The 22,273-nt window shown below is 50.1% G+C and overlaps 1 long non-coding RNA gene across 1 annotated transcript in view; it reads right to left on the bottom strand.

The window, feature by feature from the left end:
• Positions 1-10,707: 10,707 nt before the first annotated feature.
• Positions 10,708-22,273, bottom strand: part of LOC128565744 (uncharacterized) — a 19,741-nt gene continuing 8,175 nt past the window's right edge. Inside the window, exons 2-3 of the long non-coding RNA XR_008374325.1 lie at positions 19,346-19,499; positions 10,708-11,556 (exon numbers count right to left, since the gene is read on the bottom strand). This is a non-coding gene — a long non-coding RNA (uncharacterized LOC128565744). The remainder of the gene's footprint in view (positions 11,557-19,345; positions 19,500-22,273) is intronic.

Below are 22,273 nucleotides of genomic sequence, written 5' to 3'. Positions count from 1 at the left end.
TCCATTCTTGAGATACTTTACTAAGAAGAATATATTCCAGCTCCATCCATGTAAACATGAAAGAGGTAAAGTCTCCATATTTTTTAAGGCTACATAATATTCCATGGTGTATATATACCACAATTTATTAATCCATTCGTGGATTGATGGGCACTTGGGCTTTTTCCATGACTTAGCAATTATGAATTGGGCTGCAATAAACATTCCGGTACAAATATCTTCGTTATAATGTGATTTTTGGTCTTCTGGGTATATGCCTAGTAAAGGAATTATAGGATTGAATGGCAGATCTATTTTTAGATCTCTAAGTGTTCTCCAAACATTTCTCCAAAAGGAATGTATTAATTTGCATTCCCACCAGCAGTGTAGAAATGTTCCCTTTTCTCCACCTCCACACCAACATCTCTGGTCTTGGGATTTTGTGATATGGGCTAATCTTACTGGGGTTAGATGATATCTCAAAGTAGTTTTGATTTGCATTTCTCTGATGATTAAAGGTGATGAGCATTTTTTCATATGTCTGTAGGCCGTGCGCCTGTCTTCTTCAGAGAAGTTTCTCTTCAAGTCCCTTGCCCAGCCTGAGATGGGATCACTTGTTCTTTTCTTGTTTGTACGTTTGAGTTCTCTGTGGATTCTGGTTATTAAACCTTTGTCAGAGACATAACCTGCAAATATATTCTCCCATTCTGAGGGCTGTTTGCTTGCTTTACTTACTGTGTTCTTGGCTGTGCAGAAGCTTTTTAGTTTGATTAGGTCCCAGTAGTGTATTTTTGAAGCTGCTTCAATTGCCCGGGGGGTCCTCCTTATAAAATGCTCACCCAGACCGATTTCTTCAAGGGTTTTCCCTGCACTCTCTTCCGTATTTTTAAAGTTTCATGTCTTAAGTTTAAATCTTTAATCCAGTGAGAGTCTATCTTAGTTAATGGTGAAAGGTATGGGTCCAGTTTCAGCCTTCTACAGGTTGCCAGCCAGTTCACCCAGCACCATTTGTTAAATAGGGAATCTTTTCCCCACTGAATTATTTGAATTGGCTCGTCAAAGATCAAATAACGGTAAGTAGCTGGATTCATCTCTTGGTTCTCTATTCTGTTCCAGACATCTACTTCTCTGTTTTTGTGACAGTACCATGCTGTTTTGATCACTATCAATTTGTAGTATAGTCTGAGGTCTGGTGGCGTGATTCCTCCTGCTTTGTTTTTATTTCTGAGTAATGTCTTGGCTATTCGAGGTTTTTTTCTGATTCCATATAAAATGAAGTATTATTTTTTCAAGATCTTTAAAGTATGACAGTGGAGCTTTAATAGGGATTGCATTAAAATTATATATTGCTTTGGGTAGTATGGACATTTTAACAATGTTGATTCTTCCCAGCCATGAGCATGGTATGTTTTTCCATTTGTTAACATTTTCAGCTATTTCTTTTCTTAGAGTTTCATAGTTCTCTTTATAGAGAACTTTCACGTCCTTTGTTAGATAAACTCCCAAATATTTCATCTTCTTTGGCACTACTGTGAATGGAACAGAGTCCTTAACTGTTTTTTTGTAACCTGAGACGCTGTTGTAACCTGAGACGCTGCTGTATTCCTTGATCACTTCTAAGAGTTTTGTAGTAGAATCCCTGGTGTTTTCCAGATATACAATCATATCATCTTCGAAGAGCAAAAGTTTGATCTCTTCTGACCCTATAGGGATACCCTTGATAGCCTTTTCTTCCCTAATTGTGGTGGCTAAAACTTCCATTACAATGTTAAAGAGCAGTGGAGACAATGGGCAGCCTTGTCTAGTTCCTGATCTAAGTGGAAATGATTTCAATTTAACTCCATTCAATATGATATTGGCTGTGGGTTTGCCGTAGATGGCCTCTATCAGTTTAAGAAACGTCCCTTCTATACCAATTTTCTTGAGTGTTCTGATCATGAAGGGATGCTGGATATTATCAAAAGCTTTTTCTGCATCAATTGAGAGAACCATATAGACTGAGAACTTCTATAGCTATGGTAATGAGGATCTATGGGACTGAACAGAATCTGCAAATAGACTCACACAGTATGCCCATTTGATTCTTTAAAAACCCTTTATTTTGAAATATTTACAGATTTACAGGAAGTTGTAAAGATAGCCCAGAAAAGTCCCGTGTACCCTGCACCTAATTTCCACCAATAGTCACATCTTAGATAATTACAGGACAACATCAAAGCCAGGGTACCACACTGGTACACTTGTGTGTATAGCTCTCTGTCTTTTATCACATGTCCACCACTGCAATCAAGATGCAAAATTGTCCCTCACCACAAACATCCTTCTCATGCTACCTCTTCCAGCCACCCCTCCTCTGCCCATATGCCAGCCCTCTGTGCTTGCTGCCTCAGGCCCCTCCAGGCCTCCCTGTCCACAACCTTCTGGACCCCTGATGGTCCTAGATTCTTGCTATCCAGGCTGACCATCCCCAACCCCTAGCTGCCACCAATCCAGTCACTATCTCTATAATTTTATCATTCATGAATGTTAGACAAATGGAATCCTATAGTATGTGAATTATGCTGATTTTCACTCAGCATAAAGAATGCCCTTGAGAGATCTATCCAAGTGGTTGCATATACATATCAATAACCCATGGCCTCTTTTTTTTTTTTGAGACAGAACCTCAAGCTGTCAACCTGGGTAGAGTTCTATGGCATCACAGCTCACAGCAACCTCCAACTCCTGGGCTCAAGCGATTCTCCTGCCTCCGCCTCCCAAGTAGCGAGGACTACAGGCGCCTGCCACAAGGCCCAGCTATTTTTTTGTTTGCAGCCGTACATTGTTATTTGGCAGGCCCGGCTGGATTTGAACCCACTAGCTCAGGTGTACGTGGCTGGCGCCTTAGCCCCTTGAGCCACAGGCAGCCAGCCAACCTGTTGCTTCTTACTGCATATCACTGTTTTGCCAGGACCATCTGTGGGGTGGTCTGGGAGGTCTTTCTAGCCCTGGCTGATGTGAGCAATCCTCCTCTCTGGATCTCACCTCTTCAACTGTCTGGCAAAGATTTGGACCCTGTGATCTCAGGACTTCTCTTCTGTGACATTCTCAGGATGCCAGTGACTTCCCTCCACCAACAAAAACCTGCCCTCATTGCCAACTGCTCTCAGGATGAAGTCAAGCTCTTCAGCCTGGCATTCAAGGTCCTGCATGAACTGGTCCCTGGGGACTCTGCCCTCCATCTCTTGCCACTTTCCACCTCTCTCCTTAAATGACAGCAACATGGAATCAGCCATCACTCCCTAGCCTCTTGGGATACCCTGCCCTTGCTGATCTGCTGCTCTCAAGTCCCTAGGCAGATATTGCCTCTTCTTGGAAGCCCTCCATGACAGTCATTGTAGAGTTAATTTATAGGACCCACTCCTGTTCTCATTCAAACACCACATCATTTTTATCTGCTTTGTCTGTGCCTCTACCTGGCTGGACACTCCTGGCAGGTAGGGACCAGGGAAGGGTGATATATGGCCCCAGTACCTGGTATAGTGCCAGGCATAATACAGACCCTCTTTGAGGACAGAGTTCTGGTCACCTCTCATCTGAGAGGATGCCTTCTCATCCTCCCCTTCCTTTCCTTCCTCCTCCTCTCCTCTTGCTCCCTTCTCTTCCTTCCTCTCTTCTCCTTCCTCCTCCTTTCTTCCTCTTTATCTTCCCTCCTTCTCCCTTTCTTCTTTTTTCCCTCCTTCTTCTCCTCCTCCTCCCCATCTCCCTCTTCCAGTTCCATAGGCTGCTGTGCTCCAGGGCAGGTTAGCTCACCCTCTGATGCTCTGATGTGGTTTGGCCAAGCCCTGTGCTTTCCTTTGAACACAATGAAAATCATATAACATATTACTCTGTCATGGTTAGAAAAGTCAGTAGGGTGGAAAAGCTGCCTCTCTACCCTCCCAGTCGGATTTTCCTATTCTTTAGAGACCAATGTCTCAGAGGAGCTTAGAATTTTAGGATCTTTGGAATCACAGAATAATGGAATCTTAGACTGATGTAATCTTAGTATCCTACAATTATTGAATCATAGAAAGCACAATGATAACTTAGCATTATGTTATATTAAAACCAGGAATTCCATTTACAACATGGAATTTTTGCATATGGAATCCTAGAATCCTCAGTGTGTTTGTGTCAAAAAAAATTAGGTGGCACCCAAGGGTCTACCTCCTGCAGTATTCATGCAAATCTCTCTGTTCAGGGTCACATAACAGGTGAGAGGCAGGGAAGGCTGTGGCCCTCTCAGCTGGGGATCCCGCCCTGTGCAAGAGCCAAACTTCCTCAGTGGTGGGAGGAAGGCCCTAAAGGTGGACAGACCAGAGTCTGATCCCAACTCTGCCACTCAAGGGACCATCCTGGACAAGCCACTCGGTCTCTCTGACCTCTAGTTTCATCACAAAGGCAAAATAATTTTAGATGATCAATAATCTATTTATCATCTTATCAGGGTTCTAAGCTTTCTTTTGATATGAGGCATGCAAGGTCTTCAATAGCACCCAACTCTCTGAAAAGCTTTGATAACTAGATGGGACTCAGAGATGGACAGCAGGAAAAGCCGATGTCTGAGACACAGCTGGGGCTGAGGACATGGATATCAAGCCCACCAGGGAAGGGCACAGATGAAAGATGCCCTTTCTTTTTCTTTTCTTTTCTTTTATTTTTTTATTAAAACATAGTTGTGTACATTAATGCAATCATGGGGCACCATGCACTGGTTTTATATACAATTTGAAATATTTTCATCAAACTGGTTAACATAGCCTTCCTGGCATTTTCTTACTTATGTTAAGACTTTCTATGCTACATTTAGTAAGTTTCACATGTACCCTGTAAGATGCCCCGTAGGTGTGGTCTCACCAATTACCCTTCCAAGATGCCCTTTTTTGAGCACCCACCTCTGCCCTGAAAATCCTCCCTGACTATGAGGTGTTCATGTCACTGCTAGAGCCTCAGTTTCCTCATTCGTGAAATGCAAAGAGCACCATTCTTGGCTCAGCATCCAGCCCCACGAGCTCCTGGGCATGTCTGTTTTTCAGAGGCCCAGTTGACTCATCTAGGACTTGGTCCCCAGGCCTACAGATTCCTTGAGGGCAAGGCTAAAACGTACCCACTTTTTGATCTACACCATAGCAAGGGTCAGAGGCATACAATACACGTTACAAAGAAATTAGTCAACTGTGGGGGAAAGGGCTGAGCGGTCATCTGGTCCCTCTGTCATTTATGTCTTCTCACATATGACATGCTGTCATTTCAGCTGTCTCCACCAGCGGTGTTGGGTGTCTTCCTCTAGGTCATATAGTAAGGAACTGGTCAAGAGGTGTCCAGACCCCAGCTATTCTGTCTCCCCAAGCCTGTTCTTTTTCATTTCACTCCACAGGGTGGCATTTGGTCTTCACAGTCCCTGACTTTTTGTACTGAAGGAAAGGGGGTTGAGGCTGGTGGGGGGGCTCCTTTCAAGACATCAAAGCCAGCCAGACTTCTCTGTGCCCTTGGTGGGAGGTCTGGAGGAGCCTGCCCTGTCAGCATGTGGGCAAAGTCAAGCCTCCTCCTGAGGGGCAACAATGATGCCTGATGCTGGGGGCTGTGGGGGGTTGGAGGCTGGGTAGGGATCAAGTTGCTCTGAATGGAAACAAACTCCAACCCCAAACCAAACCCAAATAGAGATTCCAGGAGGAACTGGGTGTCTCACGCAGCCCCAGGCTAGACTGGGACAGGGAGGGGCCTAACAATGAACTTAGGGCTCAAGGCTCCCTGAGGGCCATGAGGTTCCCAGAATGCTGAGCAGCCCTCCCTGGGAGACCCAGGCAGATGGAATTTCTAGCCTATGAGCCAGCAGCCAGCCACAGGGGACGGCAGGCCTGTGTTTACATCTGTCAGACCAAGGCCTTGCTGTCCCTCACGGGCAGCACTGGTGCTGCTAGATTAGCAAGACGAATGTTGTGGGGCACATTGAACTCAGGGTAGCAGGGCCCTGGCACCTCCTGGGGCACTGGTTTAGGTAAAGGTAGGGCTCAGCTGGGGACCCCAGGTCAGCATGCGTACTCACATTTGGATGGTGCTTCTGGCTTCCCAGGGAAATAGCAGCTTAAGGTTAGTCAGGCCCCAACATTGACAACAGAGCTAAGAAGCACCTAGGACTGATTTTCTTTTCTTTCTTTCTTTTTTTTTTTTTTTGAGCAAAGTCTTAAGCTGTCATCCTTGGTAGAGTGCTATGTCATCACAGCTCACAGCGACCTCAAATGCTTGGGCTTAAGCAATTCTCTTGCCTCAACCTCCCAAGTAGCTGGGACCACAGGCGCCGGCCACAATGCCCGGCTATTTTGTTGTTGTTGTTGCAGTTGTCATTGTTGGTTTAGCTGGCCTGAGCTGGGTTGGAACCCGCCAGCCTCGGTGTATGTGGCGGGCGCCCTACCCACTGAGCTATGGGGCACTGCCCCTAGGGCTGACCTTTGCCAACGTTATCTGTGGGACCCTAGTGTAGGAGGGGGGAAGGAATGGAGAGAAGTAGTAAATACTGAGTGCCTGTTGTCGTTAGACCCTGGGCTAGCCTCTCGTTAAAATGCATTCCCTTATTTAGCCCTTGTCACTGCCCTCAGAAGTGAGGCCAATTAGCCACCCCATTTGGCAGATGACAAATGGAGGCTCAGGTGCTCAGATTGCCAGAGGCACAGCTCTGAGTGGAACAGGCAGAAGCCCCACCCAGGCGTGGGGAGGGGGCTCCCCACTTGGCCCAGCAGCACAGACTTCCGCTCTCTGCAACGTTCCCCTGGCCCCGACACCAGCCCTGGGGAGGCCTCGCCTGTGTCCCCCATGGCCTCTTACGATGGAAGTTTGGAATGTGCCTGTTGCCTTTCTTTATCCTAGTTTGTATTCCCTCTGTGCCTAGGGTTTTTAACGTGTCGTGTGTACTGATTTTGTGTCACTGCAAACTTGTTTTCCCCTTTTAGTTCACTGCGCGTTGAAGCTTCCTGACCCCTAGAAGCCTTCCAGGCTGAGCTAGCCAGGCAGAAGCTCTTCTGGCTGCCAAGCTAAGGGGTGGGGCCCTGGCTGTTCTGTTAGCCCAACCACCATGCCTATACCTGATTGGGTCAGAATGGACACGTGACTCAGGCTGGACCAATCACGTCCTCTCTTGCTGGATTTGGGGATAGGGGTTCAGGGTTAGTCCTGGCTGCAATTAGTCTCCAGGTGTGGCTGTGGAAACCAGATGCGTTTGCTCTGGCCCCTGCCCACCTTCCTCCTGGCTGCTTTTCTGGCCCCCAAGAGACCAAGGCTGGCCCTCACCCCTGCCCAGGGATTCCACGGAACACTGTGTGGTTAAGGTGAATAGTCCTTTTGGCTTAAGCGCTCCTGAGGGTCTTAACAGAACAGCTGATTTATTGCGGCTTAAACCTGGGAGCACCATTGAATTACAGGGGCCTCCATTCTGAATTCCCTCAGTGTCATCATTTCTGAGAGAGGGGTGCAAGCAGTCCTCCCCGCAGGTAAAACCCTCCTCTTTCTCCTCCTCATGGTGCCTTCAGGGCCATGTCCACGCACACACACTCAACACCTCTTTTCCCTGATCTAAGCTACCACTTTGCCCTTACACCCAGATGTACCCTCTTCCTACCTGAATCTGGTGCTACCCACCCTTTTAGAGGACTTCGAACCCCACCACCACCTCCCATTCCCATCTTATACCATCCCTTTGAAATTCCTGGTTTTTACAGGGCCCTGCCCTTCCCGGTTGTGAAAGTTTCTTTTCACTCTACAGGCATTTTTATGCCCTTGCCTCCCTCCGGGGCACTAGGCCTCTCACGCTGGCACTGCCCTCCCACCCTTCCTCCCACTGATGCCACTACCTCCCTATTTTGTGTCCCACATAGGGCAGCCTCAGGCTATGGCTTCACCCTGTCTTTATCCCCTGAGGCTTACTGTGCCCACCAAGTACTGTGATTTCCCATGCCAAAAGCAGGGAACCTTCCTCATCAAATGGGTCCTGAGCTCCTCAATGACCCAAACACTGAGGACAGAGAGAGTATTAGGGCCTGTTACGGGTTGAATTGTGTCATCACCCAAAAATACATGTTGAAATCCTAACCTCAAGTACCTGTGAGTGTGCCCTTATATGGAAATAGCGTCTTTTCAGATTTATTAGTTAAGTTGAGGTTATATTGGTTTAGGGCGGGCCCTAAAAGCAGCGTGACTGATGTTCTTAGAGGAAGAGAAGACACAGAGACACAGGGAAAAATGCTGACCCGAGTCTCACAGCTGCAAGCCAGGGAATGTCAAGGATTGCTGGCCAGCACCAGAAGCTAGAAAGAGGCAAGACATCCTCTTCCCTGGAACCTTCATAGGAAGCGTGGTGCTGCCAACACCTTAATTTTGGACTTCTAGCCTCTGGAACCGTGAGAATAAATCTCTGTGGTGTTAAGCCATGCAGTACATGGTTACCGTGCTATAGTAGCCCTATCAGGCTAACACAGGGTCTTACAGCGGACTGCAGACTCCACCCAGCTGCCCTCCCAGCCTGGCGTGCTCTCTGTAGTGGCGGTATCATGTCCCTTCCAAGCTCGAAACTCTTCTCTGGTGCCCTGTTGCCCTGGCATTCGTGCCCCTTTGTAGCGGTCCCGCCAGCTTCTCTGGCAGCCTCTCCCACTGCTACCTGCCTGCTTTCAGTTCTGGTTCTCCCCTCCATGCCTTTGCTTGTGCTGTGCCAGAAAACACATTTTGAGCCAGTTCACTTCTGCTCAGTCTTTAAAACCTCTCTTGGATCATCATTTCTTCCGGGTATAATAATAGCAAACGTTTGGGTGGCACCCGTGGGTAGGGGTAGCTCAGTGGGTAGGGCGCCGGCCACATACACCGAGGCTGGCTGGTTCCAACCAGCCTGGGCCTGCTAAACAACAATGACAACAACAACAAAAACAACAAATAGCCAGGCGTTGTGGTGGGCGCCTGTAGTCCCAGCTATTTGAGAGACTGAGGCAAGAGAATCGCTTGAGCTGAAGAGTTTGAGGCTGCTGTGAACTGTGACACCATGACACTCTACCAGGAGAGACAGCTTGAGACTCTGTCTCAAAATAATAATAATAATAATAGCAAATATTTGGGCTCGGTGCCTGTAGCTCAGTAAGTAAGGTCACGGGCCATAAACACCAAGGGTGGCAGGTTCGAGCCCTGTCCAGTCCCGCTGAACAACAATGACAATTGCATCCAAAAATAGTCGAGTGGGCACCTGTAGTCCAAGTTACTTGGGAGGCTGAGGCAAGAGAATCGCTTAAGCCCAAGAGTTTGAGGTTGCTGTGAGCTATGATGCTACAGCACCCTACTGAGGGCGACATAGTGACTCTTGTCTCAAAAAAAAAGCAAACATTTGTAGAGGCTTACTGTGGGCCAGGCGCTATGCTGAGTGCTTTCTGTGAATCACCCACCTCTGGGAGGTAGGCAGCCATATCCCCATTTTACAGACAGGGAAAGCAAGGCCCAGCTAGAGGTCCATGGGGTTCCCACAGTCATCAGGGACACTGGCAGGGTCAGAGCAGGCCTGCCCGGCAGAAGCATGCTCTGCTGCTGCTGCATGGTGCCGCCGGCCCTGCCGGGAGCCCTCGCCTCCCCAGGAACATCTGCTCTTCCAGGCCTCCAGCTGCTGCACGTTTCAAGATAACAAATTATGCTGTAACAAGAGGTGAAATAAAACGCAGGCCAAATAGTTTTCCACAGCAATTTCATGCAAAATAATTCCAAGGCATTCGTCTTCCTCACCATGTGGGGTTAGAACACATGGAGACAGAGGGCTGAGGAACCAAAACCTGATCTGACTCTCACAAATAAATAAACAAGGCACAGACGATATCATGGCCAGCAGGTGGCTGGAGTATAAATCAGGGCTTTTATGGGGTGGGTGACCTGTCAGGGATGACACCCCCTGCTTGGTCTCTGAAAGAGAATAAACACCAATGGACGTCCTCATGACCTGAGCTGGACCCACCCACCAATATGCCCACCCAGGTTCCCCCGCCAGGCCCTCCACCCCACCTGACAGCCCTTTGAGGTTTACCAAGGTTGGGATCCCACTTACACACTCACCCACAGATTTTCTCACTCATTCACCTATTCACTCTATACTTCGTGTATTAAGCACTCAGTAAAAATTTCCTGAATGAATACATTTGCTCACTTCTCTCCTCCTTCCACGATTTTTTCCCAGCTACCTCCCATAAGAATTTCTCCACTGTATCTGTAGTACTGAGGTCACTCCTTCACGGTGGAAAGCCCCTTGCCAGGGTGGCCAGTGGGCTGAACTGAGTACCTCTTCACACCCTCAGTGCAGGGAATTGTGGGGTTCAGCTTTTATAGAAGATCTGGAGCCTCACCTCTTGCCAAGCTCCCCTCAGACAGGAACAAGTTTGGAGATGGGCAGCAAAACAACATGTTCCCCATATTCCCTGAAATACTGTGCAGCTGCAGCTCTGAGGAGGATTCCTTCTATTTGTGCCTCACTGCCTCTCTGCTGGTTCTAGGAAGACCCTTTCTACTAAGGGCTCAAGACTTGCTGAGTAGGCCAGTGATTCCCTTACCCCCAAGCCCAGTACCATTTCACCCCATTTCACCTAGATCCTGCTTTTGGTGCTTAGTGGGTGTTCAGTGAATGACAGTTCTTACTGCCTCCCATTTTATATCCCAGTAGTCACCTTGGCTATTAAAAAAAATTATCCATTCATTTAACACAATTTATTCTGTTAAAACACACAAAACATAAAATCTACTGTTAGTGACATTTGGTATTCACAATGGGCAATCATCACCACTATCTAGTTACAGAACATTTTCAGCACCCTAAAAGGTAATCCCATCTCCCTCTTTCCCCAGTCCCTGGCAACCACTGGTCTCCTCCCAGCTTCGCAATGAAGATGAGGTAGGTGAGGTAGAAAGCATCATCCCCAATTCACTGATAAGAAAACACACACACACACAGCCGGCCCCACCCACTCTCCATGGAGCAGCACCTTCAGCAGGCTGTGTACTTGTTCTCCCTCCAAGCCCCTTCTGACACCTCCATGGTTGAAGCAGATGCCCTCTCCAGTGACGCTGGGCTTCTTTCTTGGGGAGGTGTGAAGAAAGGGAGGGTGCTGTCAGTTCAGAGCTCAGTCTCCGTCACCCAGTAAATCTAGGCTGTTGACTTATGGACTGAGAAGGCTCAGGTGATGGTGGGGGTTAGGCGAGGAAGGTGGCAGGGAGGGTTCCCAGGGGCCAGCTGCACCTCTGTTGGTTTTGGCCCCTGAGCAGAAGTTGACACGGTTCCCCAGGGCTGACCAGCAGGGTTTGATTACACCGCCCAGCCCCTCCCGCTCACACCTCTGGGCCTTTGCAGACACTGTTTCCTCTATCTGGGCTCCCATTTCCTCTTCAACCTCTCCAGCCTTTGGCTCCCATTCATCCTTCCAAACCCACTCAGTGTCACCTCTGCATGGGTGGGACAGCCATCTCAACCTCGGTGTCAATAGCAGCAGAATCTAGTGGGTGGAGCACTTGACCGGCTACAAAGCTCCACAGGTGAGTGTGGCTTGCAGCCTGCAAAGGGAGAGCCATCCAGTTCAGGGACCTGTTTGGGATCCAGCATCCTGTGTGTCCCCATCAGAGCTCCTTCCTCCCCATTGAGGGAACGTCTGCTCCCCCACTATTCTCTGAGCTCCTTGAGACAAGTTTATAGAGCATCCTAATTAAAAGCCCAAGACATTAAAAAAGAAAACCCAAACACAGCTTTATAGAGATACAATTTACATGTCATACATTTCTCCCATTTAAAGTGTACAATTAATGGCTTTTGGTACACTGCATTATTAAAATTTTTAAATTGTAATAAGTATATATAATTATATACATAAAATTTGCCATTTTAGCCATTTTTTTGAGACAGTCTCAAGCTGTCGCCCTGGGTAGCATGCCGTGGTGTCATTACAGCTCACAGCCACCTGAGACTCTTGGGCTTAAGCAATCTCTTGCCTCAGCCTCCCAAATAGATGGGACTACAGGTGTCCACCACAGCACTCGGCTTTTTTTTTGTTGCAGTTGTCATCATTGTTTTAGCAGGCCTGGGCTGGGTTCAAACCTGCCAGCCCTGGGGTAAATGGTGGCACCCTTACCCACTGAGCTATGGGTGCTGCCCCATTTTAGCCATTTTTAAGTGTACAATTCAGTGCCATTAATTACATTCACAGTGTAGTGCAACTGTGAAGAGCCCAGGATTCAGGCTTCAGATGGAATTGAGTTCAATCTTGATTCTTTCACTCCATAGCTTTGTGGTCCTCCCTCCAAGAACCTACTTGGAAATTAGGGGCTACCTCATATAGTCATTGTGATGATTAAATGGTGGGGGAGAAGCCCTCACGATGGCACCCCATGCATATGCTTCTGCTGCTGGGTAGGTTACCACCCCTGTGCTATGTGGCTCAGGCAAATCCCTGGCTCTCTCTGGCCTCAGACCCTGGCTTTAACAAAGGCAGAGTTTGGATCAGATAACCCTAAGGAAAAATAATAATAAAAATAATAATAATAAAAAAAGAAACCCTAAGGGCCTTTGAGCTCTGCTATATACCCTGTTTCCCCAAAAATAAGACATCCTCTGAAAATAAGACCTACGTACAGGAAAGATAAGACGTCCCCTGAAAATAAGACCTAGTGCATCTTTGGGAGCACACCTTAAAATCAGACACTGTCTTATTTTCAGGGAAGCAGGGTAGTACTCACTGGTCTGCTCCATCAGAAGTCCTCCCTTCCCTGCGACATCAGCCCTTATTCCTCTGAGAGCTTCTCCCATGTCCCAGTGGCCCTGGCAACCACGATGGACCATGTGACATGGCCACAGGTGACTGGACCTGGGTGGACATGTGACTCAAGATAACCTGGACCTCGTAATGTGGGGTTGCTGGTGCTGGAATAGGAAGCTGAGATGTGCAAGTTGGGTACGTTGTTTATGCTTGGCTGGAGGCAGGGGCAGCAGCCACGGGGGACCCAGTTGGAACAGGTGGCAAGGCCAGACCTTGACATGCCAGGCCAAGGAGCTTGGACTTCATCCTGGGAGAAGCAAGAGCCCCTCATGCTCAGGGCACTGTAAAACCCCTGACAGCTGAGCTGAGGGAGGAGGGCTTGGCAGAGGAGAGGGACTAAATGGGGGTCCTCAAGCCATGGGGCTTTAGGCTGGTCTGGGCCCCTTGCAGAGCTCTAGTTTTCCCATTCTGACAATAGGGTTGGATTCAGGGATGCCCATGGCCCTTCAAGCACTGGTTTTCCCTGACACAGGAGTGTAAGACAAGGGTTGAAGCTGGGAGGACTGGGGGAGGTCCAAACTAGACTCTGAAATAGGAGCTGTTCATTTCTGTGCCTGCAAAGACTGGTCCTCAGGGAGCAGACCGATGCAGCTCCAGATGTGCAGATGGAGTCTCCCCCAGGACAGGACAGGGGGCCAGAAAACCCCAGGGTCCCCAGAGGCAGTCTGGGGGCTGTGACCCCTCTAGGCTGAGGACTTGTGCTACATCCATCAGAGAATTCCCTTTCAGTCTACAGAGCTGCAGAGAACACTCCAGACTGAGAGTGAGTTGGGTGATCCTCCTGTGCCACCAGAGTGAAGGTCAGGATCCTGTGTGGCTCCAGAAGACAGCTCCATGCTGACTCAGTGCTAAGTGGGCCCTGCAGGCCCAGGGCTGGCCCATCTTCCCAGAGAGTCAGACTCTGGGCCTAACCAATGGGCCATATTGGCCAGATTGTAGGTCGATAGCTGTTAGGCACGGATTCTCTTCCTGTGCCAGCATTTGTTTACTGTGACTTAAGGCAGTGGCTTAGCCTCTTTTGATATTCAGAATTCACAGCTCAGACAGTAGATAACTCAGGAGTTATAAAGCTTTTATAATAAGTTATAGGCTTTTAACATAAATCTTGCAAAAATCTATATACTCAGTATAAATTAGACCAGGCAGATAGTTCACCTCACTTACCTAGAGTCCCTTAAATCAACCTTTGGCCCAGAGCAGTTCACCTGGAAAAGTTTCAGAACAGTCAAACAAGTTAGTCTAAATAATGAAGCTTATGAGCTTCTATCATTAGAGGGATAGCATGGCCCTATTTGGAAATTACTTATTCTCTTAGTTTAGGTATGATTCCCCATTTCCACATGTGTAAGTGGAGAATAACAATTCTTGAGGAACTGTTATGAGGCTTAAATGAGATGATGTATCTCATGCTGAGAATGGCCTGGTATGATGGTGCTCTCAAAATGGCAGCCATCACTCCAACAACCCAGACTGACCTTTTGGAATCTGGGGTGTGCAGAAGACAGTGGCTGAGAGCAAGGGGGCTGGGAAGATATGCAGGAGGGGCAGGGGCTCCCAAGAGGTCACAGGATGAGAAGAAAGCATCCTCACTGGGGCTGTGGGGTCCCTTGCTTCCTAAACCCCTTCCTGTTCCCACTTCGGGTCTCACTTAAGCTTGCCCCACTCCCCTTCCTGTGTGGAGCATGGAGAAATCTGCCCCTCCTCACAGCAGCATCAGGCACCAAGGAGTAGAGATTCCATCTCTATCAACTGCCCACCGTGTGGTCCTGGGCCTGTTTCCCTAGTTATCAAATGGAACTAATGCCACCTGCCTAATTCAGATAGGAATGGAATCAAATGAGGAGGTGAAAGTTCCATGCACAGGTGAGGGATAAGGGTCTGAGAGTTAGAGAAGACCAAGGTGGACAGGTGTCAGACACCATCTCTGTGTGCAGGGATGTGGGAGCATAGTGATGTGCCCCCACCTACCACATGACAGCAGGACAAGGCCAGGCCAGACGCTGGAATCACCCCCAACAGGCTCCTTCCTTACCTGCATCCTGGAGGTACACACAAGTGTGCCCATCTCAGTTCAGATGGGTTATCTAGAGAACCAACAGCGCCCAGCAGAGCAGCCACAGACCTGGGGGCAGCCCTGCCACACCTCCCCTCTCCCGGTCAAGCCACATGGCTCTGCCAGGAGGTCTCCCAGTCTTCAAACCAGTCAGAGGTGTGGGGAGTGAGGAGACAGGGGGCTCCAGAATCAGCTGGAGCTCCCATCACAGCCCTGTTCCCTCAGCCCATGTCCTTGGGGAGCCCTAGGCTCCTCTCTTCTCAACTCCTGAATCTGTCCTGGGCCTCTTTTGCTCCCCCGGGACTAGATAGTACATCAGGCTTCCATGGTGCCCTTGTGAAAGTTAGAAAAAAGTGCCTTGGGGGCAGTGCCTGTGGCTCAGTGAGTAGGGCGCTAGCCCCCTATACCAAGGGTGGTGGGTTCGAACCCGGCCCCGTCCAAACTGCAACAAAAATAGCTGGGCATTGTGGTGGGTGCCTGTGGTCCCAGCTACTCAGGAGGTTGAGGCAAGAGAATCGCCTAAACCCAAGAGCTGGAGGTTGCTGTGAGCTGTGATGCCACAGCACTCTACCGAGGGCGACAAAAAGCAAGACTCTGTCTCTAAAAAAAAAAAAAAAAAAAAGTGCCTTGTCTGGGAAACATAGCCTCATAACAGGATTTTATCCCCACTCATCCCTTCAGCCAGTGCCCCTGTGCAGCGAGCATCCTGCACACTGGCCCCTGCTCCCCTTGGGGCTCCCGCCAGATGGAATCCTTTAATGCCCAGAAGGCACCAGGTGGCATTGAACCTCCATAGTATTCATCTCACAGTGCTCCCCTGCTCTGGAAATGAGAAATACCACAGATCCCAGCAGTTTACACAGAATGTTCGTGACCCTGAGCTTGTGACATGATCTCACCACAGTCCTGTGGGAACAGGCCATGAGTTTTATGTTTGCCATTGGCTGCTGGGTCCTATAAAGGATGGAGATGATGGGTAGATGGGAAAGCCAATGGATGGATCAATGGTGTTCAGTCCATCTGGGCTGCTATCACAAAATACCACAGACTGGATGGCTTGTAAGTAACTGAAATGTATTGCTTTCCGTGCAGACTGAGCAACTCAAGACCAAGGCACTGACAGATTTGGCATCTGTTGAAGAACCACATCCTGGTTCACAGATAGCCATCTTTTTACTGTGTCCTCACAAGGCAGAAGGTGTGAAGGAGCTCTCTGGGGTCCCTTTTTCAAAGGCACTAATCCCATCCTGAGGGCTCCACCCTCATGACCTAATCACTTCTCAGAAGCTCCACTGCTAAATGCCATCACTTTGGGGATTAGGTTTCAACATATGAATTGAGGGTGAGCACATGCATACCATAACAGATGGGGAGATGAGTAAATGGATGGATGGCCTGGTGGGTGGGCAAAGCTCCAATCTAGACACAAGGCAGAGAAAAATTTGAAAAGGATAGAATCTGTGCAGCCTACAGGTTTTGGTCTGCGTGACTGAGGCCCAAGGGTAGGGAGATAGGCAGCCAGTGATCTCTAGGGGCCAAGCAGGGTAGGAAGGGCCTCTACAAAGGAGCAGGGCACAATGGGAGGCAAGCAGCAGCCGCAGAAGCCTCCTTACCACCTCTGGTCAGTGAGACACTGCCCAGGAGGATAAACTTGGCAACTGTCAGATACCAGAGGGCCTCACCTACTTCAGACGCGCACACCCACCCCTGGAGAGCTTGGGCTACGGGAGGGGTGGGGTTGGGGTTACTCAGGGCAGGCTGCCTGAAGGTGAGGCTTAGAATCCTGGGACTTAGATTTCTCAGTGCTCCAACTCCTGCAGGGGGTAAGTTAGGGCTTTGGGGAGCAAGGGAGGGCAGGCTGAACACTCTTAGCAAAGACTCTTCCATCCAAGGGAGGAGGGTGGGGATGGGGAGGCAAGAATGATGGAATTGAGAGAATAGGAGGGGCTCTCAGGGAGGGGTTGCTCCTGCCCCACCCCCACCCAGGCTGGATGTGAACCGCCTGCCTGTATGTGTGTGTATGCCGGTGTGTGTATGATGGTACCTGCCTGGTAGGGTTGCTGTGAGACTGAGACGAGTTAACACTGGGAAAAGGCTGGGTGCATTCTCTATAAGCTTTAGCAGCCATTATAAAGGAGGAGCATGTAAGGGTCAAGAGCCAGGACTCTGCAGTCCGGTTGCCTGAGTGTAGGCTGTGGCTTGTAGTGGGCCTGGTTAGTTTGGTTTGGTTGGTTCGTTTGGTTCCTAGGGCTAACATTTTCTATGCACCCTGGTCAGCTCTCTCCTCCCCCCAGCAGCAAGGCCTTGCCCTCCAGGCACTCCATTCTCACCTGGCTTCACAGGCAGCACACCCTAACTTCTTGCCCCTCCCACCCCCCCCCACACACACACCTGCATCTGTGCCCATTCTGGCTCCCATTCTGGCTCCCATCCACTTCCCAGAAAATCCCAGAGAACAGACTTCCTGCATCCCATGCCTAGGCACCTTCCTCCTCCCTTAAGCACCTCTCCAGCCAGCATCTTTCCCATTTGGTCTTCACCACTCTCATCCCCATAGAAATATATCCCATCCCCTCTCATCCCCCCCACCTCCTTCACTTGCTCCCTCCCCCATCCCCACAGGCTACCTGCCTCACCTCTGCCTCAGCCTCAGGCCCAGCTCACCGGCTCACCTCCCTATCTCATGGACCCTGATGCAAAACTGGTGGCGTCTCGTCTTGCCAGACAACCCTTCCCCTGGCTCTCTCCTGCCTCTTGGGTCCCTGGAACCACCTCTTCTGCCCAGAATGGTTAGTGCTCCTACTCCTAGCTCTCTCACTCGGTCTGGTCCATCTCATTCCCTCTCATGGGTCCAGCAGCCAAGTGCTGCCACCCCCTGCACGGTCTCCAGCCAGGTCTACTCTCCCAGGCACTACTGCCCTAGGGTGGGCAGGTTTGAAGCCTGGGACAGACACAGATGCACATACAAGTCTCCACAGGCTTTCATGGAATGTTGCCATTCCCACCTTGCATCCCTCCTGGGTGGGGGCTCACTCCTCACGCCAGGATCCCTATCCCTACTTAGAAGAAAGCCCTCCCAGCCATCTGAGAGTGGGAGGCACAGCCACTGCATGGGATGGGCAGAGTTAGAAGTGCTGCTTCCCCTCTTCCAACCTAGCTGCCTAGGCAAGTTCCTTCTACTTTCTCAACTCAGTTTCGTTAGTCCTACAAGGCACCTCCAACCCTAATATTCCAGAGCCGGAGGTGGGGGGTGGGAAGCAGGAAGTCTGTGTTCTAGGCTTTTCTCTGCCACCCTCTGTCTGTGTATCTTTGGGAGATTCTCGGCCTTAATTGCCTCAGCTTCCCTGTATGAATGATTAGTGAGCTGGCTTTAGGGATCAAAAGGTCTCCATGGATTGGTCCTGTCTTGACAGTTTTGAATGTCACCTGAGCTGGGAATTTTGACCTCTTTCTCAACTGAAGCTAGCCTCAGGCTGGCCAGGCAAGAACTGGGGCAAGAGGGAGAGGTGGCAACTGGTAAGGAGAGGGAGCAGAGAGGCTGCCCTCCTGTGCCTGGGACCCAGCCACTCAGAGATAGCAACTCCTCACAGTGGAGCCTACAGGGATTTATTTACATCCATTGTCACAGAATTCCCATGAGCTGGGTGGGAAGGGGCCCCATTTTACAGACAGGAAGATCAAGGCCGCAAGGCAGAAAGGGGTCCGCTTAGATTCACAAGGCTGGTCAGTGGCTAAGGGGGAACTCTGGGAGGCCTGTGGGGATTCCCTGGCCTCATGCCCCTTGCCATTGACCACAGCAACCCATTCTTGACAGAATGGTCATCGGGTCCCACCTCTCATGGTGCAGACCCTTCTGCGGCCAAGAACTGTGCAGGGCTGTGCATTCTCCCCATTACCTCAGTTGCAACCGCAGTGACGGCCCTTCGCAGTCTCACTTGCTGCCTAAAATCCCATCATCAGAGCCCCCATATTTGGGTAAAGCATGTGTTCAGGGGCCCTGGTGCTGAGAGGGGCAGAAAGACAAGAATTACAAGCATATAGTATCCTCAGATTCCCAGGAAAGAAGGAAGGAGTCTGGGGAGCAGTAAGGGCCAGGGGCGAGGCACTAGGCTGGTCCCTCAAAGGGCTCAGTCAGGCAGCAGAACTAGGCCTGCTTCCCAGACCCAAATAGCCTCCTCCCTCTGCTCATATGTATGGCCCTGAAAGGAAGCAGGCCTGGAGTGGCTGGCCCAGTTCCTCTGGCTGGGACAGTGTGCGGGCTGCATGGGGGTAACATCTCCCTCCTCCCGACCTGGGTCACCCTTTAAGAGGGTGCCTCGGGCTATGGCGGATTAATGGTGCGGAGGCCATTCATTTCCTCTGGCTGGGAGACAGGCCACCACACAGCCCCCCCCATTGTTGGCTGTCCTTATCTCAGGAAGTTCCGCCTGCACCTTCCGGAAGAGACAGCTAGGCCCCCTCCGGCTTCACTTTTCTTTACCTCTTGGAGGCTGGAGAGCTCTGCAGGGCTCAGATCTCCCAGGTTTGGTCTGCTCACCCCCTACTTCTCATGGGAAAACTGGACTTTATCCTGAGGGCAACGGGGAGCCCAGGAGCACAGGGTCTTGGGGTCATCTGGGCTTCAGAAGGGCAGTCTGCAGGGATTCAAGAAGGATGGCAGGGGTTAGGCTAGAGGTAGGGAGGGTGGAGGGAGCCTGGTTGCACCCATGGGTCCATCTGGGAGAGGCAGGGCAGAGCACCATATTCATCTGTGTGAGGAGTGCACACCATATTCATTTGGTTCGACACCCACATTAGGATGCAGTATGGGCACACACACACACCCCCACACCCCCAGCTAGTCTAGTCCCCTATGAGTGTCCCCACACTCCCCTTAGAGCCCTGAGCACCCTCTGTGCCCACAGGTCTGTATTCTAATTAGAATGGGCAAGTCTTGATGGTGGAGACCCCACATCTCCAGGACTTGCCCTGCCCTCCAGCCTGGTGAGATGGACCTGCTAAAGCTGGCTCTAGCCCAGCCCTCCCCAAAGATCTGCCCTCTTACCACCATGCTACTGGCCAAGTTATGTCCCTTTACCTGAAAGGCCTTTTCCATGTTCCCCTTTGGCCAAATCTTAGTCACTCATTAAGGACTGCTCAGGGGCCTCCACCCCTCCTTGAAGGGCCTCTTGGCCCCCCACCCATGTCAGGGGGTTTGGGAAATGTCTCTTTCCCCTTTCCACCAGCTCCATTCAATGAATTGATTAAAAGATTCCACTGCTTAAAAAAAAGTTTAAGAGCATGATATCTATCTTTTCGGTTCTTAACAGATGAAGGTAACTGCTATCTCATGAGAAGTCTAAAAAAAGAATAGATTTTCATTTGAACAGGAACCTATTAAGAGCTTCCAAACAAAACAGTGGAGTTTCCATTATTTCCCAATGACCAGCACCCAAGGGCTCTGGGCAGGCAGTCTCCTGTCAGCAGGAATGGAGTAAGGACCCTCCAGGAGCACTTGCTCCTCCTCACATCTGCCCTGCAGGAGGAATGCAGGCAAGGGAAAGGTCACTTCACTAAGCCTGAACAGACAGGTGACAAGCCTGTGCCTGATTGCATGGATAAAGGTGGTCCAGGCCTAGCTGAGAGTGCATGAACACTTTCACCTCCATTGCCTCATTTCCCCCTCACGACCTCCCTCTGGATGCTTTCATACTTTCATCTTACTGATGAGGAAACTGTGCTTCTAAGAGCCTGAGTGACTTGTTCAAGGTCACCTAGCAGATGATGGAGGGGCTGGAAGTCAACCCTAGTCTTCCAGCCCAGCTCAAAGTCAGCCAGTGTCAAAGTCCTGCCTGAAGTTGCCTAAACCCAGGAACAAATGACCTTGTATGTTTGTGGCTGGGGGGGTAGGGGAGCCCCATCGCTCTAGGGAGAGGAAAGGCAGAAGAAACCCACCTTTGGGGATGGAGTTTAAGTGGCTTTCAATTTCCTGGCTGGGTCCTGAAGTTAATGATTGATCCCTAGTTCTGTGTGTAGCCTGGCAAGTGCCCAGATTGAGGGTCCTGAGGCTCTGCCCTAGGGGGATGCTTAGAGTGGGAGTTAGGGGTGAGGACCAGTCTGGGCCACAGGGATCTAGCCTCAGTCACTACAGCAGTGGTACCTGTTCCCCATTCCCAGCCAGGAGATTGGGGTCAGGAAGGAGTGGTAAAGACAACGTGAGCCCTTTGGTGCGGGGCCCTCAGCACAGCATGTCTGGTGCTATCTGGAGCTGTCTGGAGCTGTGTCCCTTCCTGCTAGTGTAATACCAGCCTGCTCCTCACTCTGGCATCCTTGAACTCAGGCCTCAGAGCCCTTCCCCAGGCACTTGTGTGCTACTTAGCCACACACATCCAAAGCCATCATTTGTTTGAAAATCAGGAGGCCAGTGAGAGACAGTGTGTCCTGAGCTGGGCAGAGGTCAGGGCAGTGACTGCTGTCGTTATCTTCTGATGGCAGCTAGCCTACAGAGGAGAACATAAAGGTCACCCAGCAATACATGTGGGGGGTAGTAGGTCCTGGGACAAGTTTGGGGCTCTGTCTTCTATCTCCTCTGCTAGGGCTTGTGTGTCCGAAACCCCTGCCTCAGGTTTGCCCTACTTCTTGGGTTGTCCCCGACTTCCCCTCCTCTGGCATAGGTTGGTAGGACAGCAGCAGTAGTCTCTGTGGGGCTTCAGGCCTGACCCATCCCCAGGCCCCCTCTCCCTGGCTCCAGAAGTCTGAAGCTCTAAGAATCCCAGGAAGGTCCCTGGCCCAGGCCAACCAGGACCTCTGTTGGCTGAGACACTGGGAATATCTGGTCCTCAACACACCAGGCTTTCGTGTGCTAGAGCTGAGGCAGCATCTGGAGGTGGGAGCAGAGCCAGTAGAAACTTTAGAGGTCATCTGGTCACATCAGAGGGGAAAAGGTCCCAGAGAGGGCCATGTCTTGCCCCGCAGTGAATTTGAAGACACACAGCGGACAACTCCATAAAGAAAGTAGCTTTTACTCCCTTCCTTACTCCAATCCTTCCTGAAAGGCTACGAAAGAGGCAGGGATCCTGAGCCCCATCTCATGAAGAGAGAATTCATGTTCAGAGAGTGGCAGTGATTTGACCAAAGACGCACAGTGATGCGGATGTGTGGGAATCCAAATCTCCCCCATAGTCTCCCAGTTCTGTTTTTTTCTGTCTCTGTCTCTCTCAATAATTGCTGACCAATAACAAACTTTTCCCACTTAGTGTGGCAGAGAGAATCCACAGAGGAACTGGCCACACACTCTCTGCTTTTAAGGGCCTTGGTGTCGGGAGTGGCCAAGAAACAAGTGTATTTGAAGGAGACTAAACCAGAAGGGAGGAGGAGAGAAAACTGTGGGTTGGAGCAGTTGAGGAAGACCTCCTGCAGGAGGTTGCCT

Source organism: Nycticebus coucang, chromosome 14, assembly GCF_027406575.1.
Source record: "Nycticebus coucang isolate mNycCou1 chromosome 14, mNycCou1.pri, whole genome shotgun sequence".
NCBI classification, from domain to species: domain Eukaryota; kingdom Metazoa; phylum Chordata; class Mammalia; order Primates; family Lorisidae; genus Nycticebus; species Nycticebus coucang.
This window is presented reverse-complemented; position numbering and strand designations above follow the sequence as displayed.